Source organism: Macaca nemestrina, chromosome 5 (assembly GCF_043159975.1).
Source record: "Macaca nemestrina isolate mMacNem1 chromosome 5, mMacNem.hap1, whole genome shotgun sequence".
Lineage (NCBI taxonomy): Eukaryota > Metazoa > Chordata > Mammalia > Primates > Cercopithecidae > Macaca > Macaca nemestrina.
Window position 1 is genome coordinate 115,639,435 of NC_092129.1, and position 24,867 is coordinate 115,664,301.

Sequence of the window (24,867 nt, forward strand, 5' to 3'; positions counted from 1 at the left end):
TTGTTTGAAAATCTGTAAAGGGAAGAATTTCCCTTAGGAATCAGTAGAGAAGGAAAGAAGCAGATGTCCTTGAATTGTCTGTTTGAATATGTTCTTTATTAATGAGATAAGGAAGAGGAACTTCAGGAAAGGACTCACAAGTGTTAAATGAGAAGTTGTGAAAAAGTCCAGGAGAGACAGTTGTCTTTGAAGCCAAACCCGAGTACAAAGCAGGAAGAGTTGTTAACAGTTCAGAGAAATATGCAGAGGCCAAAAGGGAAAGAACAGAAGTCACTGGTTTTGAGCACAAGATTCCTGGTAACCTTGGATTCCTGTCCAAGATGAGGCCAACATGGTCGTTACTGCTTGGCGACAGAAGGGGGCAGCAGAGAGCTGGCAGGGTGGCCTGGTTGAATCAAAAAGACAATTCAGCAGATCAGAATGCTAGGTTGCAGCTAGGAGAGCTAGAAAGCCTCCCAGTGAGTGTTACAGATGTGCCAGATGGGCTGATTAAGTGGTTAAGGCCTGCAGAGGAAGTTACCAGCACAGTTTTCTAGCCCTAGAAAGTCTTTCTTTAAAAGACCATTCAAATACCCACTTTAGCATGGCTGGGGGATGAATGGCTCAGGTCCTAAGAAAGCAAGCAAACTAGTACTTTTTCCAGAACTTTTATCCATATTCATCTATATTAAGGGTGCAACACCATCAGTGATGTTAATAGTGGCAAGTGAGCTGCTGCCTTTCTATTGGTTGCTTGTAAATGTCATCAGGCTTCCATATAGGCTCCTCTCATCATTCAGTATTATCTCTTTTTAAAAAAATTATTTATTTGAGATGGAGTCTAGCTCTGTTGCCCAGGCTGGAGTGCAGTGGTGCGATCTCAGCTCACTGCAACCTCTGCCTCCTGGGTTCAAGTGATTCTCCTGCCTAGGCCCCCAAGTAGCTGGGATTATAGGCACCTGCCATCATGCCCAGCTAATTTTTGTAATTTTAGTAGAGATGGGGTTTCAACATGTTGTCCAGGCTGGTCTCACACTCCTGACCTCAAGTGATCTGTCTGCCTCGGCCTTCCAAAATGCTGAGAATACAGGCGTGAGCCACCATGCCCAGCCCATTCAGTATTATATCTGAATGTCACACTTGACATTGATTTTGGCATGACTACTGCTGAACTTCCATCTGCCTCATTTCAACATAATTTTAGAAGCAAGGCTAAATGATTTATGTACTCCAAAAGAAATCTTTTCATTGGTTCTGGCCAATGCTTTTGTCATACTTGTTCCTGGAAGTGTGATGAACAACAGCATCATTTAGACCAAGATCAAGTCCATGCTAGTGAGCTAAGGTAGAGAAGAGGAGGGCTGTAGTGCTAGGAAAGGAGGTTTTAGCCTCTTTATATTCTGTGAAGTGCAGCACTTCTTGGCTAGATAGATTAACTGTTTCACTTTGTCTGCCAGGAATGGGCAGCCGTGACTTAACCATTGACTGAAGCCAGAGGAAGTTGAAGGCCCTGTAGGTGGTGGTTGGTTGGTTGTTGATGGATCTACTGGATGCTTATTGAGGTCTACTAGCAGTGGTGCACTTGAACCAGCTTGTACTAACTTCTGAGAATCAATTGTTAGCATCTCCATTATACCACAGTGGTAGCCTGAAATCAGCCACAGAAGCATATTTACACCATAGAAATTGGAAAACCCTACAAATGAGCTCCCCACTCCCTTCCTTCCCTGCATGCTGGCTGTTAAACATTTGCCAGCACACCACTGGCTATGCAACAAATACAATGCTAGGCCCCTATTCTGTCATTGGCAGAGATAATAGTATTACCTCATTCTTTTTATGTCTTCTCTCATTTTTTTCTCATTAGAACATCCAAAGATGTTCAGTATTATAAACTATTAAAGTGAAAAATTACCATTTTGCCACCTACCCTCTGACTTTATAGTCATTGGATGTTGTGTGTGTATGTGTGTTCCTGAATGCCCTACTTCTAATATGAGGCCAAATGGTTTGAATCTGGTCTCAGAACTGGCTGTGTGGCATACAGGCAACTTCAAACAAAGTAGACTAGTGGACAAGAAACCCAGTGTTGACTTTGCACTTAGTTAATTTGGGTGAGACAAATATCCTCCCCAAGACTTAGTTGCTTAGAGGGACTTTCTCTAACAAACTCCAGTTATTTCTGCTCTAAAATTCTGAGTTACATATCTAATTTTCTTTTGGACTGTCAAGTATCTGTATACTTAGGGAGAGTATCAGTCATCATCTCTAAATAATTTGCTCCAAGCCTCCATTTATACTAAATCACTTTTGTTCTCCTAAACATGCTATGTCAAGACTGGGCCTTTGCATTGAATGTTCCCTTTTATGGAATGTCCTGCCCTCCCTTCTGTCCATCTGACAAAATCCTATTCCTCTTTGAAGGGTCAGCTTATATGTGACCAGCATTATAAAGCCTTCCAGGACTCTCTCAGCAGATTTTAGTGTCCCGTGTCCTTCTGCTGTTTCCTGGAGTTCTGGCAGCTCTCTCCCACTGAACTGACACCACTGGAGACTGTGTAGAAAAGAATCTGGGTCTACGTATGGTTACTCCAGAGAGTTCCTACAGGCCCCATCTCTTCTTTATCCTCTTGAATCCATTTGCTTTTTCTAGTTTGGCTGAGCTTTGGATTCTGTTTCTGCTTGATTTTTCACTTCTCTGCTCTTCACTCGCCTTTGGACTTGATGTGTTAGAGGATCTCTGTGGGTGTTACTTTTGTTACATTTTGTTCCTGAGCTCTCAGGACCCTTTCTCTCATCCCAGTCTGATACCTTTCTCCAATTCCTGAAATATCAAGCCTAGCCATAGACCTAGTTTCCCACCAACTTGAGAGGGGAGTTCTGATAATAGTTTGGAAATACCTTAGGGAGGAGGCTATTCTTTCATCTATGTATCCTGAGTGCCTATAATCATGTCTGGAACATAGAAGTCTTCAATGAATGTTTATTGAATGAATAAATAAATGTATAGGATGAGGAGAACTTACCCACCTAAGGACCTGACTTAGGGGACAAGAGTGAAATACAAGCTTGATCTCACCTCTTGAATGCTGGTCATTGAGCTTAAATCTTGCCCTAAAGATGGATGATTGTCAGCCTTTTGTAGGACCTCAAGAAGGATCTGAAGAAACTAGATATTTTTGCCAGCAAAATAATTCACAGCACACAAATGATTGTACAGAATTTCAGTGCTTTCAGAAATCCTTTGGAAGCCTTTTCATGAATGCCAGGTAAATATCCCGTTATACACATTGAGGAGGCATTAAAAGTTTTTAAATCTGGGAATGACATGATGAAGATAATGCTTTAAGGAGGTGTTTAGGATAGACTGGGGGCTGGGAACTCTGAAGAGGTAAGAATTCTGGGTAAAAGGTGATGTGGGGCTTGAATGGGGTGTGAGACAGTGTGAGTGAAAGAAGTGGACAAATATGAGATATTGGAAAGGAAGGAGAGAGGGGCTTGATTATTAACTGTATGAAAACCAATAGATAATTATTCTGTGCTCTTGAAATAAGATCCCTGAAGATGCTAAAGTCTGATCTGTTGATAAGATAACTGACACAAAACCCATCACCTGTTTTTAAAGAGTGATATTGTCACATATAAAATAAATTAATATTTCCAAATCTGTTGAGGGATTTATTGGGAACAATAAGTTTGCATGGCTGCATGTCCACTAACCTGGTCACTGTGGGCCTGGAAATTTAGTGGGAGGGAGTGGACATAGAAGGAAAGTGTATCTTGAAACTTAACAAAAATTTTAAACTCGTAACTTTCCCTTCCTCCCTCTATCCCTCCTTTCCTTATTTTCTTCATGTCTCTTTAATATACAGGAGAACATACTTTTCTGTAAATTATGTTTTTACAACCTTTTTTTTCAAATGCTGTATATCTTTTTCTTCTATTTGGTGCTCAATTCAAACCAAATCTCTTTCTGTAAAACCTATGCATAATGCTGTTGGACTTCTATTGAGTTCAGGTTGGTAAGCTCTCTCATACCTCAGTAATTCCCAATCTGAATTTATGATATTGCTAGTGTGCATGGAGCATGAATAACTCCATCTAGTACTGCATTAAAAGCATGTAAGATTTAGAAGATATCAGGCTTAGCATAAATTAAGAATAGGTATTACATGTGGCCTGTAGGGATAAAGCCGAATAAATTTAAGTGTGTGAGAGAAGATTAATATAAGCTCAGTCGTTTGGAAATTCCTTTGATTACACTTCTATCAGAAGGTGGCTAAAAATGGTCCATTTTGCTACTTATTACATTTTCTGCAACTTTCAATCATTTCCCCCTTCTGTTTTTTGGTTTCTTCTCCCATTTCACTTTCCTTTGCTCTTATCTCTGAGCAAAGATACCTTCTAAGATGTATCTCTTCATTCGAGTCCTTAATCTCAGTCTTTCATTTCTCTTCATGAGAATAGATCCATTTATTATCTCCCTCTTTCTTGCATTGCCTTTTTCTTTCTTTACTGGCTTCTTCTCAATTATTTATAAGCAAGCTCACACAACTTGTTATTCTCTCATACAATCATTCTCTCTTCTTTCTTTCTCTGTTCAGATATCTCCAGTGTAGCCCATTCTTTGCCTCCTGTGCCTCACTTCCGGATCTATTTTTGTATTAATCACGATAGGATAGATTATGCCATCATAACAAAAAACTGCTGAGCTCTCAATGGCTTAATGAAACAGAGACATATCTCCCTTTACATTGCAGTCTATTGCAGGCTGGCCTGGCAGCTCTCCTACACCACTTCCTTCCAGCGGCAACCCGGGGCCAGGCTGCATCCAGTTTAACACTGCCATGTTGGAGTTGAGCTCTTTGTTTTTAACCAGCTAGCCTTAGGAGAGTGTCAACATGCAGAAATCACACTTGATTTTAACTGCTAGACCAGAAGGGACACCTCATCTCCCCTGCATTCCATTGGCGAGAACATGGAAATTTGATGAACACTACTGGTTTTGGTCTTGGTCACTATTTGCATTTGTTCAATATCATATTTCTGCTCCTATGGACAAAACGATAGAGGCAGGAAGCGGAGGCAGAAAGGGTGGGTCCCTGGCAAAAGCCCCACCCTCCAGCTGAAAAGCCTGAAACCACAACCCCAAGTGAGAACTTACATCTGTGTTTTCCCGCTTGAATGTTGCCTTTTCCAAAACCACTCATTGCCTGCCCTGCCCTCCATCCTAGGCTTATAAAAAACCTCAAACCCAGCTGACAGAGAGAGGAGAAGCAGCTGGACGTCAGAGACTACAGCTGGAAGTCAGGGAGAAGCGGTTTGATTCCAGAGGGACAGCTTGACTGTGTGACTTTAGAGAAGAATCTGGCCGGAGACTTCTGGACTTCAGGGGATGATTACCTTCCAGCTCTGTCCCCTTTTCAGCTCCCCTTCCCACTGAGAGCCATGTCCATCGGCAATACAATTTCCCACACTTACCATCCTTCAATTTGTTCGTGTGACCTCATTCCTCCTGGATACCACACAAGAACTCAGGAACCACGAGTGCAGATACAAATGGCTGTCACACTGACCCTTTGCCCTCTCTGGCAGAAGGCAGCTGCCTCACACGAAAAGGTAGAGAGTCCACTGAGCTTTTAACACTTAAGCTGTCCATGGACAGCAGCGCTAAAAGAGCACTGTAACATTCCCTCTGGGACTTCAGGGGTCACAGGTGCCCTCCCAGATGCTGCTGTTGGGGCCTGCACAGAGTTTGCTCCCGCTGACACCCAAAAGTGCTTGCCCCGACTCCTGCACCTGCTCACCTGCATGCTCTCTCCCACGAGGGGTGGAGTGCAGTGGGTCCAAGTAAGTGGAATTTGCCCCTGCCAGCACTGAAGTGGCTGGCTAGTTCCAGCGCCCAGGCACACCAGTTCCCACCTCATTCACTTGCATGCTCCCTCCTGCAAGGAGTTGAGAACTGCAGGCTGAGGAAACAAGGCACCCCCTTCATGAGTCCCATGAAGGGGCTAGGGAAATATCCTGCTTCACTACCTCTTTGAAAGAGTGAAATAACATGCAATGGCCTGGGTACCTCCACATCCTTCAGGATGCAGCTGACTAGAGGTTTGGAAAGCAAGGATATAAATATAAATTGAATACTGTATAAGATCTAAAATATTAAACTGGCCTAGACTTAACTGGATTTTTTAAATATTTGAAGTCACCAGAAAGCTATGGGATCCACCCAAGATGTTGTAAGGGGTCAGGAAAGGGAGATTTGACAAAGTAAGTCCGAAAGCAGTGAATGGGAAGAATGTAAAACCATTTTAAGTTTGTACCTTATTGGGTTCAAGGCAATCCAATATGCAACCTACATTTAGTTTACAGAATAATGAAAAATATCATTAGATATAAATAAAAGCATAAATTTTTCATTGTTAGATTTAAGCTGTATGAAGAAACAAAAATTAATAAAGTTATTCTTTTGTCTGTGAATAAACTTAAACAATGCCTTTATTCAGTTTGGATAACACAAAAGGAACTTAATCACATTTAAAATTACATTCGAAGATAGAGCTTCTAAAAATAATTGAAGTTTGGTGAATGTCTTTCTGCAAAGAGTGCTGTGAAACTCTCATAATTAGATTAATATGGTTAATTCCCCTGGAGTATTACAGTGAGTGAATCAGCCCTAATAATAAAGTACATTACATCTAAACAAACTAAATGCCTTTTAATGTACTCCCAATGACCTCCTGAGTGAAGTTTTCAAATTTTTATAAATTCTCATCCACGCTTTTAACTTCTAGGGGCTTGAGCGTGAATTATGATTCAAAGACAGAGTTTGCTTAAATAATGTATGGCTGTGGATAATTAAAAAGAACTCTTCCTTTACAGAAAAAGACACTTTAGGTATGAAGGCGGTGTCTCAGATAATGTTCAGAGGGCGGAAACGTGCCTGATATTTCATATCAACTCTCTTCTTTCTTAAGTCATCTCACTACTCTTGGGAAACGACCTGGTTTTTAAAGATTGCTGGAGAAAAGGATTTCAACATCCCAGTTTAATCATCCTTCCTGCTACAACTAAAATTGTGCATTATTAATTATAGTGAACATTCCTCATTATGTATTTCTTAAATTATTTCTTATAATCTTTCTTATTTTTTTTTTGAGATAGGGTCTCACTATGTCACCCAGGCTGGACTGCAGTGGTGTGATCTTGGCTCACTGCCACCTCTGCCTCCCAGGTTCAAGTGATTCTCATGCCTCAGCCTCCCAGGTAGCCAGGATTACAGGTGTGTACCACCATGCTTGGCTAATTTTTTTTGTATTTGTAGTAGATACAGGATTTTACCATGTTGACCAGGCTGGTCTCAAACTTCTGGCCTCAAGTGATCCACGTGCCTCAGCCTCCCAAAGTGCTGGGATTACAGGCATGAGCCACCGCATCCAGCCATTTGTATAAATTCTTTATACATAAATCATTTAAAATCCCTTTTCCCCTCTGGAAGACACTGACTTTATTTGTTATGAAATAGCTAATTTTGGGTATCTAAAATAATGTCTGGCTTGGAAAAATATTTATATGATTTTAAAGGTAAGAGAACCCTACAAGGATATGTATGACACCAACTAATCTTACGGAGCTTAAAGAACTCAGAAAGTTCACTTGGTTAGTGGGAAAGCTAGGAATCAACTGATTTTCAAGCCAGTGCTTTGTGCCTTATATTGTAATTTCTCCATTTTGTGTGCACCTTTTTATGTACAGAGTTGATGGAAAGGCTAATGTAGAGTCTAAAGAAGTGAGATTAATAGCAATAAAAAGTACTATAGATGAGTGGCTTAGAGGATATAGACAAAGTAAAATCCAAATTATTGTTTATAATTATCCACTAATTTGTTTATTTGATTGATCTTAACCACTAACTTATAAGCTCCAAGAAAGCATTAATTACATTTTAAGTTATATCTTGATAACAGGCATACATACAGCTGTCCTTTTAAAAATTTAATTTAGCAACTTATAACTCAGCTTTAAATATTTTATTTTCTCTAAGGAGTGTCAATGTATTGGCAATTTCATAGATTATTTCCAAGGTCTAAATTTTGTGAACTTTGTGAATTTTGTGAACTCTTCTTTTCATAAAGTCATCTTTTAAAGTAATTACTGAACTTTATATATATATCTAAATGTCATCAAAAGAGCAGCATTTTTATACTCTCTTGAATTTCTGATACTGTGCTAAAGGATCTTTTAACTGTAATACTTGTTAATTGCATCACTTTAAAGTAGACAAGTGAATCATTGAGACGTCTTACAAACTGAGAGAGTTTGATGAAACTGTCTATTGATGTCTTTCGTTGATGGCTCATTCAACCTGCAATTGGTCCCACTCCGAAGTTTAAGAGATAATTTAAGGAAGGTATCACTCCAAATGAATTGTGGGACTTTTGTGTTTTTTTTCACTTGGTTTTCTTTATTTTAAATTATAAAAGAATGTATTACTATAGTCTTCTTGTAAAAAGTTAAATAGAACAGCAGCTACAGAGCAAACACTAATTTTTTCCTTAATAATTTTATCAGTAATTATACTTGGCCATAACAAAATACCATAGGCTGGATGGCTTAAATAATAGAAACACATTTTTTTTCACAATTCTAGAGGCTAAAAGCCTGAGATTAGGGTGCCAGCATAGTTGGTTTCTGGGGAGGGCTCTCTTTCTCCCTTGTAGATGGCCAGCTGCCTTCTCACTGTGTTCTCACATGGTGGACAGAGACAGCAAGATCTCTCTTCTTATAAGGACACTAATTCCATCATGAGGGCCCCACACTCATGACCTCATCTAAACCTAATCACCTCCCAAAGGCCATATCTGCAAATAACATCACATTAATGGCTTCAGCATATGAGTTTTTGGGGGACCCAATTCTGCCCATAGCAATAACATTGACAAATATTTATGTAGTATGTGCTAATTTATAGAATGCATATTATGCCAAGATCTGTCTTAAACAATTTTGCATGCACACATACATTTTATAGATGAGGAAACTGAGGGATGTAGAGAAAGCACACAGCTGGGAAATGGCAGAGCCAAAACTTAAATTTAGAAGGTTTGGTAACAAAGTATATGCCCTTGAACACTACTCCATAAAACCTCCCTATAGCCCTCCTCAGAAGTTAACACTGCCAAGTGGTGTGCATTCTTCTAGGCCCGTTTATAGACCTTTAGTTTTGCTCTGTTTTTGGTCACTAAATTCATCGGGAGACTAATGTTGTAGCAAGTGGCATATAAAAGAGGGTTTGCTGAGTCTTCTGGACTGCTTCTCCACCTAATTGCCTCATTAATGCTGCCAAGACTTCAGATTTCAACCAAACAGTACTTCATCATGGAAGCCACCTTGAATCTCCAACTCCTTTATTCTAAAAAGGAAGAAAATGAGATCCATAGAGGTTAGTTAATTTCCTCCAAAGAGGCGTCCTTGCTCTTTCATGTCAGAGTTAGGACTAGAATTCAGGCCTCTTGATTTAGCTGAGAGCTATTTTTCAGCATGGCATTTTGATCTTCCGGGACACAAACTCACCACTTATGACTCAAGGGAGAAACTCCTAAGAGTACTGCTGTCTTATAATTTGGCCAATCTTGGAGAAGTACATTTTAGATCTTAAATCTGTGCACTGATTATTCTAAAAAAGAGCAGCAAATAATAGAGGAAATGCCAGCTTTCAGCATAAGCACAAAATAAATCTTTGAAATTCCTTCTGTGAAAGACAAAGCTTTTTAAAATGACCTTTTGATTATAATTTACATGAAAGTATGGGATTATTATTACTATACTATTAGAAAGACAGTGAGGATCAAATCCTTTAAATGATTTCAATCTCTGGATGTGAATATGTATTAGATGCTTATTGCTGCCATAACAAATCGTCACAAACTCAGCAATTTAAAATAACTGAACGTATTTCACTACTGTACAGGTCAGAAGTCTGGTAGGCTCAGCTGGCTTTTCTGCTCTGGGTACCACTATTGCACCATTTGCACCATTACACTCCAACCTGGATGACAAGAGCGAAATTCCAATGGTGCAATCTCAGCTCACTGCAACTTCTGCTTCCCGAGTTCAAGAGATTCTCCTACCTCAACCTCTCAATAGCTGGGATTACAGGCACCTACCACCATGCCCAGCTAATTTTTTTTGTTGTTGTTGTATTTTTACTAGAGATGGGGTTTCACCATGTTAGCCAGGCTGGTCTCAAACTCCTGATCCCAGGTGATCTGCCTGCCTTGGCCTCCCAAAGTGCTGGTATTGCAAGCATGAGCCACCATGCCTGGCCTTATATCCCTATTTTGATGTCCGTAACTGTAATCACATTGGCAAAGTCCCTTCCCTTTTACAATCTAAAGTAACTGTTTTTCTGGGAATTAGGACATGGAAGTCTTTGGAGAGGGTGGTGGTGATGGTAATTATTCTGCTTACCACAGTCCACCTTATGCCCTTAAAGATTCATGTCTATTTCATATACAAAATACATTTATTTCATCCCAAGATTGGCAAAGGTCTCGTCCCATTACAGCATCAATTTAAGTTCAAAATCTCGTCTAAATTCTATGAACTCGAAAGTCCCAAATCTAATCACCCAAATAATCTAAATTATATGTAGGTGAGACTCTGGGTATTATGTTCCCTGAAGAACAGTTCCTCTCAATCTTTGGACCTGTGAAACTAAAAAAAAAAAAAAAAAAAAAAAAAAAAAAAAAAAAAAAAAAAAAAAAATCTGCTCCAAACATACAACAGTGGGATAAGCATAGGATAACACTTATAGATCTTCATGTTCAAGAAGGAAGAAAGATGGGAGAATAAAAGCAATCACTGGTTCTAAGCAATTTAAAAACCCAGCCAGGCAAACTCCATTGGATTTCAAGGCCTGGGGAAAAAAATTCTCTGTGGTTCTTGGTTCTTCCCTCTGAGTCACACTTTTTTATTTAGGAAAGGCAACACATGTTTGCAACAGAGTAGTTTTGTCAGCCTGTGTCTTAGTCCATTCAGATGCTATAACAAAAAGACCACATTCTGGGTGACTTATAAACAGTAGAAATTTATTTCTGACAGTTCTGGAGGCTGGGAAGTCCAAGATCAAGACACAGATAGGTTTAGTGTCTGCTGAGGGGCTATTGCTTATAGACGGCATCTTTTTGCTGTATCCTCACATGGTGGAAGGGCAAGGCAGGCTCTGTGGTGTCTTATAAGGGCACTAATCCCATTCACTAAGGCTCTGCCTTCATGACCCAATTCCCTCCCCAAAGGTCACACCTCCTAACACTATTGGCTTGGGGATTAGATTTTAACATAAATTTTGAAGGGATACAAATGTTCAGACAATAGCAGTTTGTTTTCTGCAGGTAGAATTGGTATGGACTCATAGTTTTAGAAACTTTTGTACTCTCTACCTCTTTCAGTCCTAGCTGGCAGAATTTCTGTTGCCCTAATATTCTTAGGAATTTTCTGAGCCTCCCATGTACGTCGTGGGATTCACCTTGTACACAGATCTTTCCTAGATAATCCCATCTTTCTTTATGGCTTCTGTTGAGATGACCAAGGAGATTGATGTGTCACACTTTTGATCTCTTCAAGTAGTCTTTTGTGTAACTAAATATTACAACCTTTTGAGTTTTCTGAGGTGTTACCAAAAGCTTTTACAGACACACCCTGGGCTCTTTTTCTATAACATGACTTCCTGAGAGTGAATCTCTTAATGTTAGTCTGTTTCCATTTAAATAGGTGCAGAATTTATAAAATCATCAAGTCTTGGTTTCTTTTTAATAGGTCCACCCTCAATTTCTCTCTCTCATCTTTCATTTTACTGTAAGCAACAAGAATAACCAGGTCACACCTTCAACATGTTGCTTGCAAATTGCCTCAGCTAAATGACCAGATTTGTCACTTACAAATTCTGTGTTCGGTATAACGGCGGAACACAATATATATAAGCCTTCTGCTTCTATATAACAAGGATTCTCCTTCCTGCAGTCTCCGATACTGGGTTTCTCATTTTCTTCTCAGAGATCACCAGAGCATCCTTCAAGTCCACATTTCTACTAATAACCTATTCACAGTAATCTAGGCTTTTTTCTATCATGCTCCTGAACATTTTTTTAATATCACCACCCACCGCTTGATTATGAAGCTATTTCCACATGGTTAGGTATTTGTTATAGCAGTACCTCATTCCTGGTAACAGAATCAGTATTCATGGTTTTTTTTCTTTTGTTTTTTCTTTTCTTTTTTTTTTTTTTTTTTTTTTTGACAGTCTTGTTCTGTTACCCAGGCTGGAGTGCAGTGGCACAATCTCATCTCATTGCAACCTCTGCCTCCCAGGTTCAAGTGATTCTCCTGCCTCAGCCTCCCAAGTAGCTGGGACTACAGGTGCCAGCCATTACATCCAGCTAATTTTTGTATTTTTAGTAAAGATGGGGTTTTGCCATGTTGGCCAGGCTGGTCTCAAACTCCTGACCTCAGGTGATCTGCCCGTCTCAGCCTCCCAAAGTGCTGGGTTTACAGGTGTGAGTCACCACGCCCGGCCAGTGTTTGTTTTTTTATTGCTACTGTAAACAAATTTACACAAACAACACAGATTTATTATGTCACAGTTATGTAGGTAAGAAGTCTGGTAGGCTCAGCTGGTTTATCTTCCCTGGGTGCCACAGGCTGAAATCAATGTGTTGGGTGACCTAGATCTTATCTGGAGGCTCTGGGGGTGGGGGCGGTGGAAGGATTTAGTTCCAGGCTCATTCAAGTTATCGGTAGAATTCAGTCCTGTGTGATTGCAAGACAGAAGTTTCTGTTTCCTTACTGTTTGTTGGCCAGAGGTTGTTCTCAGCTTTTAGAGGCTGTTTGCATTCTTTGGCTCTTGTCTCCCACTGTCTGCAAAGCCAGCAATGGTGGGTCAAGCGCTTCTCGGGTTTTGAATCTCTCTGACTCCCTCTTCTGAGGCATCTCTCCTCTGCCTCTTTTGTCTTCTGATGCATCTCTCTGACTGACTACAGCTGGAGAAATTTCTGCTTTTCTGTGCTCATGTCAGCGGGCTGAGCCCACCTTGATGATTCAGGATAACCTCCCTTATTTTAAGATCCAGGCCAGCCAGGCGTGGTGGCTCGCGCCTGCAATCCCAGCACTTTGGGAGGCCAAGACGGGCGGATCATGAGGTCGGGAGATCAAGACCATCCTGGCTAACACGGTGAAACCCCATCTCTACTAAAAATACAAAAAATTAGCCGGGCGTGGTGGCGGGCGCCTGTAGTCCCAGCTACTCAGGAGGCTGAGGCAGGAGAATGGCGTGAACCCGGGAGGCAGCACTTGCAGTGAGCCGAGATCGTGCCACTGCACTCCAGCCTGGGTGACAGAGCAAGACTCCATCTCAAAGAAAAAAAAAAGAAAAGAAAGATCCATAGCCTTTATCACATTTTCAAAGTCTCTTTTGCCATGAAATAAAACATTCACAGGTTCTGGAGATTAGAGTGTGAAAATCTTTGAGGGATCATTATTCTGTCCACCACAGAATCCCACAAATCTCCCAAGACATGGCTGAGAACAAGGAAGGAGGTGGGAACTGAAATAAAAATAGTCCCTAGGAGCCAAAGGAAATTGGGAAGGATTCAGTAGAGTTTATGGTCCTCAGTTTCAGAGTAATTCCATAGGCTAGAGGCTGAGAGGACTGAGCAACCTCTCAGCAGCCTAACAAGTCCAGAAAGGCCTTTCTGGTTTGAATAATGAACACAAGGAAGGTAAGTCTAGGCAGCAAAGAAGCTCAAGTGAAAATGAAAAGGCTCTATCTTCAGTCATTATAAACGCATCTGATCAGGAGTTTGACAGAGGAGGGAGATAGGGCAGCCTGCCCTCTAACCCAGCAGCTTGATAGAAGTAGCAGATACCAACATGTAAATCATATTAAGATAGGCTGTGATATCTAAATAGAAGACTTCTGAATCCTGGAAGAGTGTACAGGAATCTATTTAAGGACGCTGCCATTTCCATCTGCTATAATTTAAATTACTTTGAAGTGTGATATTTAAACTTTTACTAGAAAATTATTTAAAGAACCTCATTCATTTCAGTTTGCTTTTCCGTGGTGTTGGCTCACAAGTACAGAAATGTGATGAGATACCATATTTAGTTTAGCACTTAAGTCAAGGTTACAAGGCTCTCTTAAGTATATATACTGATGTTAGTGTGTTCATCATCATTTTCCTTCCCTGATGGCTTGTTTTCTAAATGGGACTCATTTCAAATCCCTTCCACAGGGAGAAATAAAAGTAATTTAGAATTTAAAACAAGCCAGTATCTAGTAGTTCACACATGTTTAAGCAGGAAGCTAAATCTTAAATTAACAAAATTTATTCCAGTTATCAAGAAATTGGCCCTAGGCCATAGTAATAACTGAAAGGTTTCTTTTGTTTTGTTTTTCATTTTGTTTTTGGTGGTGAAATAAAGATTGTGGTCAGGTAATTTTCTGGTTAATTTCTTACCACTGTCCCCCTTGTGAAGCTGTGTGTGTGTGTGTGTGTGTGTGTGTGTGTGTGTGTCAGAGAGAGAGAGAGAGAGAGAGAGAGAGAGAGAGAGTTTTGGCCTCCTTCTTGGCCAGCCTTCCTTCCTTCCTCCCTTCCTTCTTTCCTTTCTTCCCTCCCTCTTCCTATTTATTTATTTATTTTTGCTCTGTTGTCCAGGCTGGACTGCAGTGGGGCCATCATGACTCACTGTAGACTTGGCCTTCTCTAGGCTCAGGTGATCCTCTTGCCTCAGCCCCCTGAATAGCTGGGACTACAGGTGTGTGCCACTATGCCCGGCTAATTTTTAAAAAATTTTTGAGGAAACAAGATCTCAGGATGGTCTCAAACTCCTGGGCTCAAGCAAGTCTCCAGCCTCAGCCTCCCCAAGTGCTGGGATTACAGGTGTGAGCCACTGCACCTGGCCAATTTTTCTTATTTATGTTTTTCCTAAAGAGGTAGTCCTTAATATTTTTATGTGCTGGTACTTACTTCTTGGTAACAACTGCATCCCAGAACGCCATTTAGTCTTACATGGGACTGACTTTTCTTTATTATGGCATGATTACCTGGGACAGTGTAGAAGGAATCAGGGAAATGGGGAGTGTGTGTACTGGCTTACCTAAACACATACTGCTTAATTTTCTTATTCCCAAGGACTGACATACCTACATTTCCTATCATATGCTGAAATGTCTTCCTGGAGTTCACATTATTGCACTACATTTCATCAGGAAAACATTAGTATAGAATCTTTACAGCAGTGCTGTTCCATAAAACTTTCTGTGGCAATAGAAGTGCACTGTAATCTGCCACAAACAACTTGGGCCCAGATTCCATGCTGAAGGCACAGGCTTCAGAGATTTAAGACTCTTGAGCACTGGTTAGTGTGCTGTTGGGAAGTCATAAGTCTCATCTGGGGCCACTTGTCATTTGCCTCTCACCCTGTGGCAGGGCCTCTTTTGTCAGTGTCCCCTAGTCACCTCAAGCCTACAGGCCTACCTTGCCTGGTGGCAGGAGCTGCAGATGACTTGAAAGCACAGGAAGGTAATGATAAAATTTTTAAGTTGTTTGTGGAATGTGGTGAGAGGTGACTTTTCCTTATATAGGTACCCCACCACCGAAATTTCAGTCAGTTCTATTAATCATGAGTGTTCTCTGGGAGTGGACTTTTATTTGGCAGGAAATTGAAAGTTGATAAAAGACTTGGATTTTTTGTTAAAATTGATACCTAGTGAATTAAAGACACACTTGTAGATGTGGAAATCATCAGAGTCCTAGGATGGGTTTTGGACTTGCACAGATTAGGGCAATTTTAGCTAGAACTCAAGGAATAGGGAGACTTCAGTTACCAGCTGGGTTATACATGTTAGCATACTAAGTGTTTAAATGTCACTATCGAAACCTTTACCATCAGACACTGGCGTTAGCTGAAAGTTCAGATGAACAGAATAATTATCCCTTGCAGAAGGACACAGCACAAATGTAATCTGTGCCCTTCTGAGAGACAGCTCCAGAATTTAAAACAAGCCAGTATCTAGTAATCCAATTTGTGAAGATTTGGGAAAACCAGATAGTGATCATCTTCCTGCTGTCTCTAAGTATAATTCCAACCCTCATACCATTTCTCTCCTTTCTTTGACTGCCTTACTCTTACTCCAGTCTGTACTTGAAAATGACGCAAAGCCAAATTACATTTTCTGCCAGAGGTGAACTATTAATTAGAACTAACTGCTCATTAAAGGGAGCCTGCTGATGGAGCAGCCATGGTGGAGTAACTATACTTTGCTATGTCTTTGATATCACATTGGCAATTTAGTACAAAATATTCCAGAAAATTTACACTTCAAACCCTGAAGGTTTTTCTTTTCATGGTCTGCGAGCAGGCTTCTGGGAGCAAGGACCTGCTACTTGCTTGCTTTTAGGCAACTACACCAGTGAAAGCAGCTTTAAATATAAAGTAGGTTCTGAGTTTTGAATTTCTCATTGAAATAAAAACGTTTTGCTTCTTCCTCTGACCTACTTAGACTTTACCAAGCAGACGTTGCTGGAAAAACAAGAACTTTCCTTGTCTGCTGTTAAGATGCCAGAAAAATGATGAAAAGAGCACACTAAGTCCATTTATAAAATAAAATCGTTTTAAACCACCACCAACAGCAGTCTAATTCAGACTTTCCAGACTTCATAAATTTCTGTAAATTTGCAGAAACATTTTTACAACATGTTAAAAAATTCTCCAAACTCTTAGATTCTACATGTTTTTCATTTGGAACCACATTTAAGATATAAATAGAAAAGGAGTTAATATGTATGTAGGAGTTACTAGTTTATTTGAATTTCACATAAAGAAATCATTTGAAATGTGTAAAACTGTGGCTATAAATATGTTGTTTTTAGAGCTGGGTATATCATTGATGGACTCAGCATATCTTGAAATAATTGGAAACAGGATTTCTTTCAGTGATATATTTGTTCTAACTTACTTTCCTGTGCTACCAGGTACCGAAAATAAGAAGAGAGTAAAACCATAATAAGAAAGACAAGGTAAATACATATTCACAGAGATTTTTTTGTTGTTGTTAAGGCTTCAGCTGAGAAAAAGAAAAGTTGGCAGACTGTGTTAAGATGAATCTCACGTGTTCTACAAATCTTGGTGGAATCACTCTATGTTTAAAATTTAAAATTTTGCTGTTGAACAAATTTGATTTGACTCAAAATTATTTGCTCACCTTATAAATCGTCGTAACTTCACTATGTTTTCCCAGTATTTCCTGCAAGTTACAAAAATTTATTTGTTGCAACATTGTTTTGATAATTTAATAATAGCATTTAACATGTATTGAGTGCTTCCATCTGATGGGCATATACTAAGCAATTTTACACATTAGTTCATTTAATTCTTATAAAAATCTCATACAGTAGTATTATTAGTGGGTGAAATTGGTTTTGTGAGATTAGGTAACTTCAGCACGTGGCTGGTAAATTGTATAACTGGTATATAATAATAACAATTGCTAAGATTTACTTAACATATAATTTAACACACTGAATCTTGACATCAACCCAACAACAGGAGAAGAATAACAAAACAGTGAAATGTGAAACCAGAGTTTGAACCTCAGCAGTTTGACCCCCAACTCCATGAGTATTCGGCTATTAAGTTGCATTGTTCAAAATGGTAGCTACTAGCCACATGCTACAATTTAAATTTAATAAACATTTTAAATAAATTTAGCGTTTTAGTCACTAGCTACATTCAAGTGCTCAATACCCATATGTAGCTAGTAAGTTCCATATTGAACAGCACAGATTACAGTGCACTTCTATCATCACAGAAAGTTGCATTGAACAGTACTGCTCTCAAGATTCTATATTAATGTTTTCCTGGTGAAATAATGTGAACTCCAGGAAAAAATTTGGGAATTTATTTCCCAAAATAAAAAAGTTTTATTATGTTTATCATAAATTCCAAGAAAGAAACATTTCTGATCCCATTCCTTAGTTTGGGGGATTCTCCTTAGTTTATTTATTATTATTATTATTATTATTATTATTATTATTTTAAGACAGAGTTTCGCTCTTGTCACCCAGGCTGGAGTGCAATGGCGTGATCTTGGCTCATCACAACCTCCGCCTCCTGGGTTTAAGAGATTCTCATGCCTCAGACTCCCAAGTAGCTGGGACTGTAGGTGTGCGCCACCATGCCCAGCTAATTTTTGTATTTTTAGTAGAGATGGGGTTTCATCATCTTGGCCAGGCTGGTCACGAACTCCTGACCTTGTGATCCACTTGCCTCGGCCTCCCAAAGTGTTGGGATTACAGGTGTGAGCCACTGTGCCCGGCCTATTATTATTATTATTATTATTATTATTATTATTACTGTTGAGACAGCCTCACTCTGTTGCCCAGGTTGGAGTGCAGTGATGCGTTCTCAGTTTACTGCAACCTCTGCCTCCTGGGTCAAGTAATTATTCTGCCTCAGCCTCTCGAGTATCTGGGACTAGAGGCACACGCCACCATGCCCAGCTAATTTTTGTATTTTTAGTAGAGACGGGGTTTCACTATATTGGCCAGGCTGCTCTTGAACTCCTGACCTCCTGATCTGCCTGCCTTGGCCTCCCAAAGTCCTGGGATTACAGGTGTGAGCCACTGCGCCTGGCCTCTCTTTAGTTTATTATTTATGTATTTACTTTTTTTTTTTTTTTTTTGAAAAGGAGTCTCACTTTGTTGCCCAAGCTGTAGTGCAGTGACCTGATCTCAGCTCACTGCAACCTCCACCTCTTGGGTTCAAACCATTCTCTGGCCTCAGCCTCCTGAGAAGCTGGAATTACAGGAACCCACCACCACACCCTGCTACTTTTTTGTATTTTTAGTAGAAACAGGGTTTCACTATGTTGTTCAGGCTGGTCTCAAACTCCTGACCTCAAGTGATCCACCCACCTAGGTCTCTCCAAGCCCTGGGATTACAGGCGTAATCTGGGCTACCACACCCGGCGGGAATCTCCTTATTTTAGACCTGTGACTTCCTTTGCAAGAGCTACATAACTCCTAATAACTTTCCATTCGGAACTACTAAGTGGTTAAAATATTTTCAAGGAGACAAGAGATATAAGAGAGTATTAAAAATCTCTAAAAATTAGAATTTTTTTCGGATACATATATTTACAAGCTTCTCTTCTAAGGAGTATAACACTGTTGAAATGAACCAGTTCCCTCACCTTGCATTGTCACTATTGTGTAGTCATTTGAAAGATAATCTTCTGCACTTCCTGGGAGGACGCTCCAAGCAGGCAAGGCAGGCCGCCATCTTGGCTGTATCACAGCCCTGGCTTCTCTTGCCTTCAGGCTCTGGAAAGTGCCTGGTAATTAGGGACTAACATGGACTCCAACACAGTGCAGCCGCCACATGGAAAAGTGGCCGGACTGTTTTCCACATGGGTCCCCAATACCGCTTCTCATCACTGGGCAGGGCCTCCTGACCTGGGACTCCAGCCACCCCCTACCAGGGCTCTAGGACTGGTACCAACTCTGTACTTCCCTGGGACAGAGCTCCCAGACAGAGAGGATGGCTGCCATTTTTGCTGTCCCACAGCCCTTGCTGCTCTTGCCTTCAGGTGCTGGAGGGTGCATGGTGATTAGGAGTTGGCTTGGATCCCCAGCATAGCACAACTGCTTCACAGAAAAGTGTCTGTGTGTCCGGAGTTGGTCCCTCCCAGTGGGTTTGGTTGTGGACTTGCTAACTTCAAGAATGGATCCCCTGACCTTCCCAGTGAGTATTATAGCTCTTAAAGATGGCATGGACCCAAAGAGTGAGCAGCAGCAAGATCTATGGTGAAGAGTGAAAGAACAAAGCTTCCACAGCGTGGAAGGGGACTCAACCGGGTTGAGCTGCTGGCGGGGGTGGCCAGCTTGTATTCCCTTATTTGTTCCCACCCATGCCGTGCTTATTGGTCCATTTTACCAAGTGCTGATTGGTTTATTTTACAAACCTCTAGCTAGCTACAGAGTGCTGATTGGTACATTTTTACAGAGCACTAATTGGTGCATTTTACAAACCTCTAGCTAGCTACAGAGCTCTGATTGGTGCATTTTACAATCCTACCTGCAGAGTGCTATTTGGTGCATTTTACAATCCTCTTGTAAGACAGAAAAGTTCTTCAAGTCCCCACTTGACCCAGGAAGTCCAGCTGGCTTCATCTCTCATCTGGACTGTTCTTCACTGGGTCCCTGTCCCTGCTTCTCCTCACTGGGCAGGGCCTCCTGACCTGGGACTCCCGCATAACTACTCTGCCGTGCCTGGGCACTTCAGTCAGAGGCAGCTCTGCATTTCTCTAAGGAGGAAATCCCAGAGTCAACCCACAACCCCTCCACCATTGCACCTGTAGTGGTACCGCCCTAACCACCCTTGGGCTAAGGAAGGAACAAAGGGCTTACTTCCTGTGTTGGCACCTCCCGCACCCTGCAGCCCCCGTACAGAGTCCAGTCTGTCTTCTCTGTGAACCCCCACCCTCAACTCTTCACCAGGTAGGGCCCCTGGGTCAGGATCAGTCGCCCCAGCCACAGCTGAGGATGCCCACTAGGAGTGGCTCTGAGTTTCCCAGAGGAGGAGCTCCCAGAGGGAACCAACAGCCCCTCTGCCACAGCAACGGTTCTGCCTCTGCTGCCCTCCATCTGGGGAAGAAATAAAGAGTCTGAGGGCTTCACCTGCGCTTTCAGTGCACCACAGTCACCATCAGAGGAAGAGCCCGGTCTCTCCTCCCTGTGAGCCCTCCATCCCCTCCTCTTCACCAAGTGGAGCCCCCAATTCAGGCCAGCAGTGCAGCCAACCCAACCCCTGGCTGAACACTCCCATTGGCAGTGGTTCTGTTTCTCTGAGGTAGCTTTGCCACTGCCACTGCTGTGGTACTTCCCTTGCTGCCCTCAGACTAAGAAAGGAGCAGAGACCCTGAGTGCTTCAATCACACCTTCAGTAAGCTGAAGTTGCCCTAAGGAGAAGAGGCCAGTCTGTCTCCCTCCAGGACCCACCTGCTCTCCCTGCTCATCACTAGCAGGGCCTCCCCTTGCCCTTGGGTCCAAAGTGCAGTGGACCCATCCTGGGCTGATCACACTGATTGATCGTGGCTCCACCTCAGAAAGAGGTATGAGCCTCTTGTCAAAAAACAAGTGAAAGACCCTCTGCCACAGCCACTGCTAAGGTCCCTTCATCTGCTGCCTTCAAGCTTGAGAGGGAACAGAAAGTTTGAACTCACCCCAGAATTATAATGTGCAGCCCAGGAGTGCCAAGCCGAGATATGCAGCCAGCACTCAAGTGGGAGAGGAGGCCACCCATTCACAGCGCTGAGAGGGAGCCCAGCTGAAATCCTGAGGAAATACAGAGGAGCTATGTGGCAAAGCAAGAGCCTACCTACCAGCCATTACACTTAAGTGCCACCTACTGGATCACAGCCCAAAACTTCAACACCAATAACACTTAGCTAACATATCCCCTTGTAAAGCCAGTGACAAGAATTCAGCTACAAATAAAGATGCTGCACAGAGACTTGGGCCTCTGAAAACATCCAGAAAAGAAGTCTGTTGGCTGTACTCAAGATACATTGCAGTTAAAGGAACACCAGTGCACACAGTTGAGAAAGAACCAGAGTAAGAACTCTGGCAACTCAAAAAGCCAGAGTATCTTCTTTCCTCCAAATGAATGCACTAGTTCTCCAGCAAGCATTCTTAACTGGGCTGAAATGGCTGAAATGATGGAAATAGAATTTAGAATATGAATTGGAGCAAAGATCATTGAGATTCAGGAAAAAGTAAAAACCCAATCTAAGAAATGTAAGTATTACAATAAAATGATACAGGAACTGTGTCATTTCACTTGATAGGTGAAATGGCCATTATAAAAAATAACCAAGTTGATCAGATAGAGCTGAAAAACACACGACAAGAATTTCATAATGCAATCACAATTATTAACAGAAGACTAGACCAAGCTGAGAGAAGAATCTCAGTGCTCGAAGACCAGCTCTCTGAAACAACTCAGTCAGACAAAAACAAAGAAAGAAGAATAAAAAAGAATGAACAAAACCTTTGAGATTATGTAAAGAGACCAAACCTGTGACTCATTGGCATCCCTGAAAGAGATGGGGAGAAAGCACACAACTTGGAGAACATATTTCAGGATATCGTCTAGCTAGGATATCCCAACCTTGTTAGAGAGGCCAACATTCAAATGCAGGAAACACAGAAAACTCCTGTGAGCTACTACATGAGAAGACTATCCCCAAGACACATAATCATCAGATTCTCCAAGGTTGAAATGATAGAAAAAACGTTAAAGGCAATTAGAGAGAAGGAGCAGGTCATCTACCAAAAGGATCCTGTTAGACTAACAGCAGACCTTTCAGCAGAAACCCTACAAGCCAGAAGAGATTGGGGGCCTATATTCAGCATTCTTAAATAAAGGAATTTTCAATCAAGAATTTGATATCCAACCAAACTAAGCTTCATAAGTGAAGGAGAAGTAAGATTATTCTCAGACAAGCAAATGCTGAGGGAATTTGTTGCCACCAGGCCTACTTTATGAGAGGTCCTAAAAGGAGTAATAAATACGGAAAGAAAAGACCGCTACCAGCCACTACAAAAATACACTTAAGTACACAGACCAGTGACATTGTAAAGCAACCACACAAACAAGACTGTGTAATAAATAGCTCACAGCAAAATGACAGGATCAAATTCACATATATCAATAGTGACCTTGAATGTAAATGGGCAAAATGCCTCATTTAAAGGGCACAGAGTGGCAAGCTGGATAAAGAAGCAAGGCCAAATGATATACTGTCTTCAAGAGATCCATTTCACATGCAGACACCTATAGGCTCAAAATAAAAGGATGGAGAAAAATCTTCTAAGCAAATGGAAAACAGAAAAAAGCAGGAGTTGCTATCCTAATTTCAGACAAAACAGACTTTAAACCAACAAAGATAAAAAAAGAAAAGAAGGGCATTACATAATGGTAAAGGGTGCAGGAAGACCTAGCTATCCTAAATATATATGCACCCAACACAGGAGCATCCAGATTCATAAAGCAAGTTGTTAGAGACCTATGAAGAGACTTAGATTCACAGACTATCATAGTGGTAGACTCCAATACCCCTCTTACAGTATTAGACAGATCATAAAGGCAGAAAATTAACAAAGATATTCAAGATGTGAACTTGGAACTTGACCAAATAGACCTAATAGACATGTACAGAACTCTCCACCTAAAAACAACAGACTATACATTCTCACCTGCACATGACACATTCTCTAAAATAGACTACTCAATTGGAAAAAACCTATCCTCAGCAAATTAAAAAAAAAACCAAAATCATACCAGCCACACTCTCAGACCATAGTGCAATAAAAATAGAAATCAATACTAAGAAAATCACTCAAAACTGTACAATTACATGGAAATTGAACAACCTGCTCCTCAATGACTTTTGGATAAACAGTGAAATTAGGTCAGACATCAATAAATTTTTTAAATAAATGAGAACAGAGATACAACATACCAGAATCTCTTGGACACAGCTAAGGCAGTGTTAAGAGGGAAGTTTATAGCACTAAACACCCACATCAAAAAGTTAGAAAGATCTAAAATTAACAACCTAACATCACAACTAGCGGAACTACAGAAATAAGAGCAAACTAACTACAAAGCTAGCAAAAGACAAGAAATAACCAAAATCACAGCTGAATTGAAGGAAATGTGAAAAACCATACAAAAGAACAATGAATCCAGGAGTTAGTTCTTTGAAAAAATTAATAAGAAAAATAGACTGATATCTAGAATAATAATGAAAAAAAGAGAGATGATCCAAATAAAATTAGAAATGACAAAGGGGATGCTACCACTTATCCCACAGAAATACAAAAACCTTCAGAGACCACTATAAACACCTCTATGCACACAAACTGGAAAATCTAGAAGAATGGACAAATTCCTGGACATAGATAACCTCTGAAGACTGAACCAGGAAGAAATTGAATCCCTGAGCAGACCAGTAATGAGTCCCAAAATTGAAGCAGTAATAAAAAGTCTACCAACAAAAAATGTCCAGGACCAGAAGGATTCACAGCTAAATTCTACCAGATGCATAAAGAAGAGCTGGTACCATTCCTACTGAAACTATTCCAAAAAAGTGAGGATGAAGGACTCCTCCCCAACTCATTCTATGAGATCAGCATCATCCTGATACTAAAACCTGGCAGAGACACAACAAAAAAAGAAAACTTCATGCCAATATTCTTGATGAACATAGATGCAAAAATCCTCAATAAAACACTAGAAAACTGAATCCAGCATCATATCAAAAACCGAATCCACCATTATCAAGTAGGCTTTATCTCTGGGACGCAAGGGTGATTAACATATGCAAATCAGTAAATGTGACTAATCACATAAACAGAACAAAAACCAAAAACCATAGTTATCTCAGTATATGCAGAAAAGACTTTTGATAAAATCCAACAGCGCTTCATGTTAAAAACTCTCAATAAACTAGGTGTTGAAGGAACATACTTGAAAATGCTAAGCGCCATCTATAGCAAACCCCCAACCAACACCATACTGAATGGGCAAAAGCTGGAAGCATTCCTTTTGAAAACTGGAACAAGACAAGGATGTTCTCTCTCACCACTCTTACTCAACAGAGTACTGGAAGTTCTCGCCAGAGCAATTAGTCAGGAAAAAGATATAAAAGGTATCCAAATAGGAACAGAGGAAGTCAAGCTATCTCTGTTTACAGACAATATGATTTTATATCTCGAAAAGCCTCTAGTCTCTACCCAAAAGCTCCTTGGTCTTCAAAACAAC

The 24,867-nt window shown here is 40.8% G+C and overlaps 1 protein-coding gene across 2 annotated transcripts in view; it reads left to right on the forward strand.

Annotated features, from left to right (window-relative positions):
• LOC105479481 (collagen type IX alpha 1 chain) overlaps positions 1-24,867 on the forward strand; it is a 176,470-nt gene that overhangs the window by 30,691 nt on the left and 120,912 nt on the right. Inside the window, exons 1-2 of one of the 2 annotated variants that reach the window (XM_071096903.1) lie at positions 7,144-7,261; positions 17,013-17,057. The exons of the other annotated variant lie outside the window; for it this stretch is intronic. The gene's annotated coding sequence lies outside the window, so the exon portion shown is untranslated. Of the gene's footprint in view, positions 1-7,143; positions 7,262-17,012; positions 17,058-24,867 lie in introns of those variants that run through there. 2 annotated transcript variants of the gene reach the window in all.